The sequence below is a fragment of the Lycium barbarum genome, chromosome 4 (genome assembly GCF_019175385.1).
Source record: "Lycium barbarum isolate Lr01 chromosome 4, ASM1917538v2, whole genome shotgun sequence".
NCBI classification, from domain to species: Eukaryota; Viridiplantae; Streptophyta; class Magnoliopsida; order Solanales; family Solanaceae; genus Lycium; species Lycium barbarum.
This window is the reverse complement of record NC_083340.1, coordinates 30,715,553-30,726,679: the sequence shown is the minus strand read 5'-3', so window position 1 is coordinate 30,726,679 and position 11,127 is coordinate 30,715,553.

Genomic DNA, 11,127 nt, shown 5'->3' with positions numbered 1-11,127 from the left:
AGCTATAAGATCATGCCCAGTTATGTGTCACAAAGGTAGTGTCATTGCATGAGACTCTAATCTTTAGGGTGCTAGTCATAGACTTAGCGCACAACAGTACTATGAGTATTTTAGGAAGTATCTAAAATCAAGTATGAGAAGTATGGCTCATGATTTAGACAGACAAGAGAACTATGGTGAAAGAATTTCACCGCTTATCCAAGCTAGGAATTCGACTTTCAGGATCCGAAGTAGGTGGAGTTGTTGCCCAGAACATGGCTTATTCCTCCTTAGTCATCGAAGTTAGAGAGAAGCAGTTTGGTGATTCCTACTTGCTGCAGATGAAAGAAGGGATTCATGAATAGAAAGCCTTAGCTTTTGAACAAGGGGGAGATAATGGTACCTTGAGATATCGAGGCAGATTATGCGTTCCAGATGTAGATGGGCTCAGAGAGCGAATCATGTCAGAAGCTCACAACTCTAGGTATTCCATTCGCCCAGGCTCCACTAAGAGGTACCATGATCTTAAGGAGATTTATTGGTGGAATGATATGAAGAAGAATGTAGCAGAGTTCGTAGCTGAGTGTCCGAGTTGTTAGCAAGTGAAAGCCGAACACCAGAGGCCTGGTGGCTTGGCTCAGGATAATGATATTCCTGTCTGGAAATGGAAAATGATCAATATGGGCTTTGTATCAGGTCTACCTCGTTCAGCTATGAGGCATGATTTAATTTGGGTGATTGTGGACAGACTTAAGAAGGCAGCGCACTTCTTGCCAGTTAAGACCACAGATTAAACAGAAGATTATGCCAAGTCATGTGTTAATGAAATTGCTGGATTGTATGGGACCCTAGAGTCCATTATTTCATATTATGGTGCTCAGTTCACACCGAACTTCTGAAAATCCTTTCAGAAAGGATTGGGTACAGAGGTGAACCATAGCACAGCTTTTCATCCTCAGACAAATGGTCAGACAAATACGTTATTCAGATCTCATGTTATAATATTCATGTTAGTTCAATACTCAGATATCAGTCCAGTACTCACATATTCATGCCAGTTCAGTATTCAGCTAATTCAGTATTCATCTAATCCAGTATTAAGTCAGCTCAGTATTCAGCTAATCCAGTATTCAATTAGCTCAGTATTCAGTCAGCCCCTGGTAGTGCCAAAAATGAACACCATTATAATTCTTTTGTCTTGTGCAGCTAATCTTGATTGGGACTTACAGCAGTTTGATGTGAAGAATGCATTTCTTCATGGAGACATAGAAGAAGAAGTGTATATGGAGATTCCTCCTGGTTTTGGTAATAAACAGAGTCAAGGAAAGGTATGCAGACTGAAGAAAGCCTTGTATGGACTGAAGCATTCTCCCAGAGCTTGGTTTGATAGATTCTGCAAAGCAATGATCTCTTTCGGTTACCAACAAAGCAATGATGATCACACTCTTTTCATAAGACTTCAAAAGGGTAAACTCATTCTTCTCATAGTTTATGTTGATGACATAGTAATGACAGGAGATGACAAGGAGGAAATGACTCGATTGAAGAAGTTGTTGGCTCAAGAATTTGAGATCAAGGATCTTGGAAAATTGCAATACTTCTTGGGTATCGAGGTTGCTAGATCAAGTAAAGGAATCTTTATTTCCCAAAGAAAGTATATTCTGGACCTCTTGAAAGAAACTGGTATGACAGGTTGCAAGCCAGCAGAATTACCCATGGAAAGCAATCACAAACTACAAAGTGGAGTTAGAAAGTCAGTTGATAAGGAGAGATATCAGAGGCTGGTTGGAAGACTCATTTATCTCTCTCACACTATACCAGATATAGCCTGTTCAGTCAGCCTAGTGATCCAGTTCATGCATGATCCTCAAGATCCTCATATAGAAGCTGTCTTTTGTATTTTGCAGTATCTGAAGTCTGCGCCAGGGAAAGGTCTACTTTTCTCCAGACATGGTCACCTCAAAATAGAAGCCTTTACAGATGCGGATTGGGTAGGATCTCTACATGACCGAAGATCTACATCCGGTTACTGTACACTCGGAGGAGGAAACCTGGTCACTTGGAGAAGCAAGAAGCAAAGTGTTGTTGCTAGATCAAGTGCGGAAGCCGAATATAGAGCTATGACTCAGGGTGTTTGTGAGCTTTATGGTTACGAAAGCTATTATAGGAATTGAGACTGTCTGAAAAGGGAAAGATTTCCTTGTATTGTGACAACAAAGCTGCAATCAGTATAGCTCATAATCCAGTTCAGCATGACCGAACAAAGCATGTTGAAATTGGTCGACACTTCATCAAAGAAAAAGTTACGGATGGTGTCTTGAGTTTGTTCCATGTGTCATCAGGAAAGCAGCTAGCTGATGTGTTTACCAAAGACCTCACCAAACGGACTTTCCATACACTAGTTTGCAAGTTGGGCATGTGCGACATCTTTGCCCCAACTTGAGGGGGAGTGTTGATTGATATGGATTTCCTAGCATAATTATAGGGGTAATTGATATAGATTGATTATGTAATGATTGTGTAATATTCTCTTTGATTATGTAATATTCTCTTTCTTTATTTAGTTATAGGAATTATTGTATAAATACCCATTGTCATGGGATGTAAATCATCAAGAAATACAAAGAATACTTTCTCTTCTTCTTGAAATTCTACATTAAGTATCCTTTTAGTTATAGATATTGAGAATCCTCGAAATGTACTCTAGTTTGACATATATTTCTGATGGACAGCCTAAATATTTTATTTTGCATGCCTAACACCTTATGGAGAATAAAATGTACCTGAAAAATGGTCTTTGGTGTATACTCACCAGAAGTCTTGCTGCTCGGCCAGTTATATTAGTTAAATCTTTCTTTACTTGCCAAAGAGAAGAAACTATTAGGCTTTATAGGTAATTAATGATAGGATTTAAATCCCAAATCCGACCTTTGTAAGCAGGTTCCCAGGAAAGATTGGAGGGTCACAGCTGGACCACTTAAATACCAACCTCCTTAGACAGAACCTACTTACGCCGTGATGTAAGCGAAGAATAAATAGCACACACAGATTTATAGTGGTTCACCCTCAATGTGAGAGCTACGTCCACGTTGCTGCTGCAGATCTTATTAAAGAAGAAATATTACAAGTGTTTACAACACTCAACCTCACAACCCCAATCCCAATTACACTCAAGAATTTTACCACAGAAAATTCTCTCAAAGACCTTCTCTTACTTAGGCCTTTCACTAAGAGTATTTCTCTTAGATTTTTTCTCTCTTGGGATGTGTATAGCAAATGATCTTAATGATATCTTACAAATGAACCATAAGCTACCTATTTATAGGAATGAATTTCCTATGATGAGGTAAGCGCTTACATCATGACTATGTGAACAAAAGAATTGACTTGTTTGGCCAATTCCACACCTAACAAATCTCCCACTTGAAGACTAATTTTAATTTGTCTTCACACTTTGATCGATGCAGCAGCTCTTTCCTACTTTCATACTTCGTGCAGGCCAACTGAAGTTGAGCATAGCTTCAGTTTGTCTATCGTCACTGCCTTTGTCAGCATGTCTGCTGGATTCTGACTCCCTGTGATCTTCTCAAGCACTAGCGCTCCATCTTCCAAAGCTGATCTAATGAAATGGTACCGGAGTTGTATGTGCTTCGTTCGAGCATGGTAAACCGGGTTCTTTGCCAAATGAATGGCACTTTGACTATCACAATATAGCACACTTCCCTCGTGGTCCTAATCCAATTCCCGCAGAAAAGATTGTAGCCACATCATTTCCTTTGTGGCCTCCGTCACAGCAACGTACTCATCATCACAACTAGAGAGAGCTACTATCTTTTGCAACTTGGAAACCCAAGAGATTGCAGTACCTCCGAAGGTGTAAACATACCCGGATGTGCTCTTTCTGCTATCAATATCACCACCGTTGTCAGCATCAACATACCCTTGCAATCTTGTTTTTGATTTTCGAAAATACAGAGCTGAACTCGAGCTGTCTTTCAGATATCTGAATATCCACTTCACAGCCTCCCAGTGTTGCTTTCCCGGATTGCTCATAAATCGGCTGACAACTCCCACTGCATGTGCAATGTCTGGCCTTGTACATATCATTGCATACATAAGACTACCGATTGCAGATGCATAAGGTATCTTGTCCATCTGCTTCTTCTCATCCTCGGTTGTCGGCGACTGATCCTTTGACAACCGAAAGTGTCCAGCCAAGGGAGTGCTGACTGGCTTGGCATCATGCATGTTAAACCTTTTGATAACTTTCCTCACATATTCTTCTTGTGAGAGTTTGATGCCCTCCTTGCTTCGGTCGATTCTCATCCCAAGGATTTGCTTTGCAGCTCCCAAATCCTTCATTGCAAACTCTTCCGATAACCTTTTTTTCAACCGATCAATCTCCTGTAGGTTTGCTCCTACGATTAGCATGTCGTCGACATAGAGTAGCAGTATCATGTACGAGTCTTCAAATTTTTTGAAGTAACAGCAGTGATCTGCCTCGCACCTTGAAAAATCAGCTTTCTTCATAAAGCTATCAAACTTTAAATACCACTGTCTTGGAGCCTGTTTTAGTCCGTACAGACTCTTTTGAAGTTTGCACACCAGATTCTCCTTTCCTTTGATTTTGAATCCCTCCGGCTGTCGCATGTAGATTTCCTCGTCTAGATCACCGTGAAGAAATGCAGTTTTCACGTCCATCTGTTGCAGATGTAGATTTTCCTTTGCTACCAGCCCAAGAACAGTTCTGATAGTCACCATCTTGACTACGGGAGAGAAGATCTCTGTATAGTCAATGCCTTCTTTCTGTTGAAATCCCTTTGCAACCAGCCTTGCTTTATAACGCTTGCTTCCATTGGGTTCTTCCTTTATCCGATAAACCCATTTGTTTTGCAATGCCTTTTTATCCTTTGGCAACTCGGATAATTCCCATGTATGATTTGCCGATAGTGAATCCATTTCATCCTTCATTGCCAGCTCCCACTTAGTCGATTCATCGACTTGCATTGCTTCTTCATAACATTCCGGCTCCCCTCTATCAGTGAGTAGAATGTAGTTGAGGGATGGAGAGTACCTGTGAAGCGGCTTCCTGATCCTGGATGATCTACGCAGCTCTGTGATTTGCGTCTGTTCATTTGTTTCAGAATCAGCACTTTCATCAGCACCTTCTCGGATTGTTTGTTCCTCTGCCTCGGTTGTACCTGGCTGCGGCTCAGGTGCCGGAAAGTCCCTCAAATCGACTATTTACGATTCCTTGTCCTAACATTCTGAATTCTTTTGCAGCTTGTCTTTGTACAGTATCTCTTCGTTAAAGACAACATTCCTGCTTCGGATGATCTTCCGATTTTGTTCATCCCAAAATCGGTACCCAAGCTCGGTGTCACCATAGCCAATAAAGTAACACTTCTTTGATTTTGGATCAAGCTTGCTTCTAGCCGTATCATCATTATGAACATATGATAAGCAACCGAACACTTTCAGAAATGAAAGATTTACCTTCTTGCCACTCCAGACTTCTTCTGGAATTCTGAAATCCAAGGGAACTGACGGTCCTCGGTTAATTAAGAAGGCCGCGGTATTGACTGCATCTGCCCAGAATGTCTTGGGCAGTCCAGAGTGTATTCTCATACTCCGAGCACGCTCGTTCAACGTTCGGTTCATTCTTTCGGCTACTCCATTCTGTTGCGGCGTTCCAGGAATAGTCTTCATCATCTTGATCCCATTATCGGCACAGTACCGTTTGAAATCACCATCAGTGTATTCTCCGCCGTTGTCGGACCTCAAACACTTCAACTTGAGGTTTGTTTCATTCTCGACCATGGCTTTCCATCTTTTGAATACACTAAACACATCGGATTTATTTTTCATAAAATAAACCCATACCTTCCTGGTTGAATCATCAATGAAGGTCACGTAGTAGTGTGATCCTCCAAGGGAGGGTACAGTGGTAGGTCCCCACACATCTGTGTGCACCAATTCCAGCTTTTCGACATTCAACTCTCTGCCTGCACTTGAGAAGCTTACTCGCTTTTGTTTTCCGAGAATGCAGCTCTCACACGTATGAAGGTCCACCGTCTTCAGCTCCGGAATTAAGCCATTTGTCACCAACAGCTTCATCCCCTTCTGGCTGATATGCCCAAGCCGACAATGCCACAAATCTGTCTTCTTTGTGTTGTCAACCACAGCAACAATATCACGACAGCTATCCGTCATGTAGAGAGTGTCAATCTTCTTTCCTCGGCCAACTACCATAGCACATTTCGCCACCTTCCAAGACCCATTACCAAAGTTGAGATCATATCCCTCATCATCAACCTGACCTACTGAAATCAGGTTTCGCATCAGCTTTGGAACATGTCTAACTTTTGTAATCTTCCACGAGGATCCATTTGACATCTTCAAATTAATGTCTCCCGTGCCAACAACGTCTAGCGGCTCTCCATCGGCTAAATAAACTTTGCCGAGATTCCCAGCCACGTAGTTTGTCATTATATCATGATGTGGGGTGGTATGAAAGGACGCTCCTGAGTCAAGCACCCAAGAGTCTATCGGGCTGTCAACCGATAGCAACAACGCATCGCCAATGTCTTCCGTAGCAGCGTTGATTCCAGCCCCCTTGTTGTCCTCCTTCTTTGGCGCCCTGCAGTTCTTCTTGAAGTGACCTGGTTTTCCACAGTTCCAGCACTCATGTGTTCGTCCTGGTCTGGATTGACCCCTGCCATTCCTTGACTTCGATCTGCCCCTATTTCGGTTGTAGTTTCTGTCATAATTTCTGCTTCTGTTTTCAACATTAAAAGCAGAACTCGTCGATGCCTCTCCCGAATCTGTCCTGCGCACCTCCTCAGCAAGGATACGATCCCTAACATCGTTGAACTTTAGTTTGTCACTGCCGACAGAATTACTAACCGCTGCTCTCATTGGCTCCCAACTATTTGGTAGGGATGCCAACAAAATTAGAGCTTGTACTTCATCATCGAAATCAATTTTTACCGATGACAATTGATTTACAATGGTATTGAATTCATTTATGTGTGCAGCAACATGAGCATTTTCCATCATCTTTAGATGAAATAGTTTCTTCATGAGAAATACCTTATTATTTGCCGAAGGTTTCTCATACATGTCAGACAATACCTTCATCATATCTGCGGTGGTCTTCTCCTTTGCCACGTTGTGAGCAACGTTCTTCGACAGCGTCAGTCGAATGACTCCCAGAACTTGTCTGTCGAGGAGATCCCAATCTGCTTGCTTCATCTCCTCTGGTTTCGGACTCAGAGGTTCATGAAGCTTTCTGCTATATAAATAATCTTCAATTTGCATTCTCCAGAACGCAAAATCTGTACCATCGAATTTACCGATGTCGTGCGTCGTACCATCTTCGCCTCCCATCGTTTCTAAATCACAACACAACCTGTTGCTCTGATACCAGTTGTTAGGATTTAAATCCCAAATCCGACCTTTGTAAGCAGGTTCCCAGGAAAGATTGGAGGGTCACAGCTGGACCACTTAAATACCAACCTCCTTAGACAGAACCTACTTACGCCGTGATGTAAGCGAAGAATAAATAGCACACACAGATTTATAGTGGTTCACCCTCAATGTGAGAGCTACGTCCACGTTGCTGCTGCAGATCTTATTAAAGAAGAAATATTACAAGTGTTTACAACACTCAACCTCACAACCCCAATCCCAATTACACTCAAGAATTTTACCACAGAAAATTCTCTCAAAGACCTTCTCTTACTTAGGCCTTTCACTAAGAGTATTTCTCTTAGATTTTTTCTCTCTTGGGATGTGTATAGCAAATGATCTTAATGATATCTTACAAATGAACCATAAGCTACCCATTTATAGGAATGAATTTCCTATGATGAGGTAAGCGCTTACATCACAACTATTATGAGGTAAGCGCTTACATCACGACTATGTGAACAAAAGAATTGACTTGTTTGGCCAATTCCACACCTAACAATTAAGAGGTCCAGAAAAGGACCATCCATCCGGCGAAAGATTCCCTTCTCTAGTCCCCACCATAAAGATAAATATAATTGATTTTTGAAAGAAGTATGATAATAGACTGATGGCAGGTGAAAAAGTGTCCGGGTCACCTTGCGCACCTCAATTATTCCAACGAAAATCTACTACCTTTAACCAGCACAGATACCAGGTAAATTTTCTCATCAAGGCATAAGCATGTGGAAAAAAATCACCTAGTATTTTCTTAACTTCATTGGGATTTGAACCTGACGTAATGGTGTTGGAGATAAGCCTTAGTGTAAGCAATAAGATTGTTTCTGTATAGTTCGAAGACTCCCATTTATAATGTGAAACATAACTAGCCTGAGTACTTGATGAGCTTCACAACTATAGCTTATAACTTGTGGAGACTTGCTCTCCTGTACATTGTTGCCATAAGAACTAAAAATCAGAAAAAGTGAGAGGAGTATTCCCAAGTAACATGTGCGCTCAAAAAAATATCTAACCGGGAAGTTCATCTTGTTGCATTATTGGAGGTAAGCGTTGGGCCTTATATCAAATTTTGAAGGAACGGAACACCAATTATCAACCCGTAAGTCACCCCTAACTTCTCTTGACAGTGAGCTAAAGCTGTAAAATTTGTTCTATGCGTCTAATAGGTGTCTATATCCAGCTAAAGAATCAGCCACAACATTGGCTTCTCTGTCACCTTGACTTCTTTACCTTGAATCTTTTCAATAATAGGTTAGAGTGCCAAGAAGGTTTGGCAACTCCTTTGACAACATTCACAATAAGTCCACATATTTCTAATACCATGTCAAGACACCATTTAAGCCCATAGGAAAGTGCAAATACGTCAGACATAATGTTTGTTCCTCACTTTGTCACCTGGTCCATATTGTCCTAGTCTAAAACTGCCATATGTGTTTAGTTTACCAATCCTAGATTAGGTTTGGACCATTTTACAATAGTGCTTGTCCATTGAGGTGAGTTTTTCTTGATGGGTTCACAGAAATTGCTCCCAGGAATGTGTAGTTGGAATTTTGGAAATTTAATTTGAATGCTGCTTTGTAAGGATTTCAGAATCTGCTTTTAATCTTGAAAGTTGATGATTTCTCTTTGTTGAATCAGCATGCTTATTATTCCGTTTGTGTGCAATACGTTTAGAGGATTGTTCTCTCAATTTATTTTTCTCAAGAAAATAGTTCACCTTGAGTTGATTTGACAAAAAATTCATGTTGTCATTATCAAAATTGATTATATGAGTAAGCCATTTCTACAGTCAATTTTTTTTTCTAGTTTATGAAAAAGATGTCTAGATGAGGAGATAAATAATCAGTTTAATGGAGCTTTGGAGCATTTTGTTATAGTCTTGCATGCACCATTTCGTAACATTTGCTAAGCACTTGACTTGTTCCTTGAATAAAAAATTCATCACCTCTTGATTTATCCACATGCAATCAACTCCTTGGCTTTTTACTCCCATCTAAGGAGAATAACTGACTAACATTAGCGGCTCCTTTCCTGCAGAACCTGTTGTCAAGGTACACGGATGAGGATGAACATAGCAGGAGGTTTGAGACACATAAATTTAACTGCTCATTACGACGTCTCAAGACCATCAAGTTCAATAATTTTTATGGAGCACTAATACAGCCATTGATAGGATATTTGCTCAAGAATGCAACAATGTTAGAAAAGTTCGTCATTGCTGCCATATTAGAAGGGAGTGACATGTCCCTGGATTATGTTAAAATGGAACAGGAGCTCCTGAGCTTTCCAAGATCCTCTCTCACGCTTCATTTGTCTTTTCTTATTGATAACCTTTGCCCCTTTCTGTTTCAATTGATTGCAACATACCTAACAACTATTTTCTTTTTATAAAAGTTGTTAATGTTTGATTTTTGCAACTAGTTTTTAGCTGATAAACAAGATGAGGCTCATGTATGAGAGTTTGCTCTAGATGTCTTGTGATTTGTGTTCATATTGGTGAATCCTGATCATGTTTTTATCCTATGAAAATTTAAGGTTGAAAATCATTCTGCGTGAATAGTATTTCAAGATTCATTACACGTCCAAGTTTTCAGTTGGCCTATCTTGTTTTAATTGGTGGAAAAAATATTTCTGGACTTGGATAGAGAAAGACCTTAAGGACTGAAGCAAAGTTGTGGAACCTAGTCTCAGCATGGACGTTGTGGGTATTATAGAAGGAAATAAATAGCTGATGTTTTGAACGAAATGCAGAAGCCTCGTGACTGAAAACTAAGTGTTTGAATTTACTTGCTTTTTGTTGTAAACTGAGAAAGTCTATTGCTGTGATAGACTTTACCTTCAAGAGTAGCTTGAGTTGTATACAGTTTGTCTTACTCAACAACATGGTCTTGGTGCTCGGCCAGTTGTATTCATAAAATTAAATTTTTTCTTTACTCCATGAAAAGAGGAAAACATTATGCTAGTTAGGTACCATTGATCCGGGGAAAGCATCACGATCCAAGCCCATGACACGTATCGTCCACTTTGGTCCAACAGTCTTCACAAACTGTCCCTTGGGCTCAGTGGCGGATCCAGAATTTTCACTCAGGGGGTTCGAAAAAAATAATAAAAGCTAAATATAAAAAATAATGTTGTTGATGGGAATCAAACCTAGAATGCTAGAGACTTTTTGAACACCCTGGACCACTTAAGCTAACCATTTGCATTTATTCAGGGTGTTCAAAAGTTAATATATGTACATAAACACAGAAAATCCATCCTACATATACACTGTAATTTTTTGCCGAGGGTGTTCACCCTCGGATACCTCTAAATCCGCCCCTGCTTGGGCTACGCCAACATCGAGCCCAAAAGTGCGCGTACCTTGTGCACTTATGTTATGTCTTATAAAGATCTTCACTATTCTCTCCTGATGTTGGCCTCGGATACCTCTAAATCCGCCCCTACTTGAGCTACGCCAACATCGAGCCCAAAAGTGCGTGTACCTTGTGCACTTATCTTATGTCTTATAAAGATATTCACTATTCTCTCATGTTCTGATGGTATCATGTGCACTCCTTCAAAAGCTTGCCAGTTTAGAAGACTGCTAGTCCTTCTCGATCACCCACCCTTCACCATGGGCATCACAACCTTCAGTAGCCCGACCTCCATCATGGGCATCACAGAAAGAGGTCCATC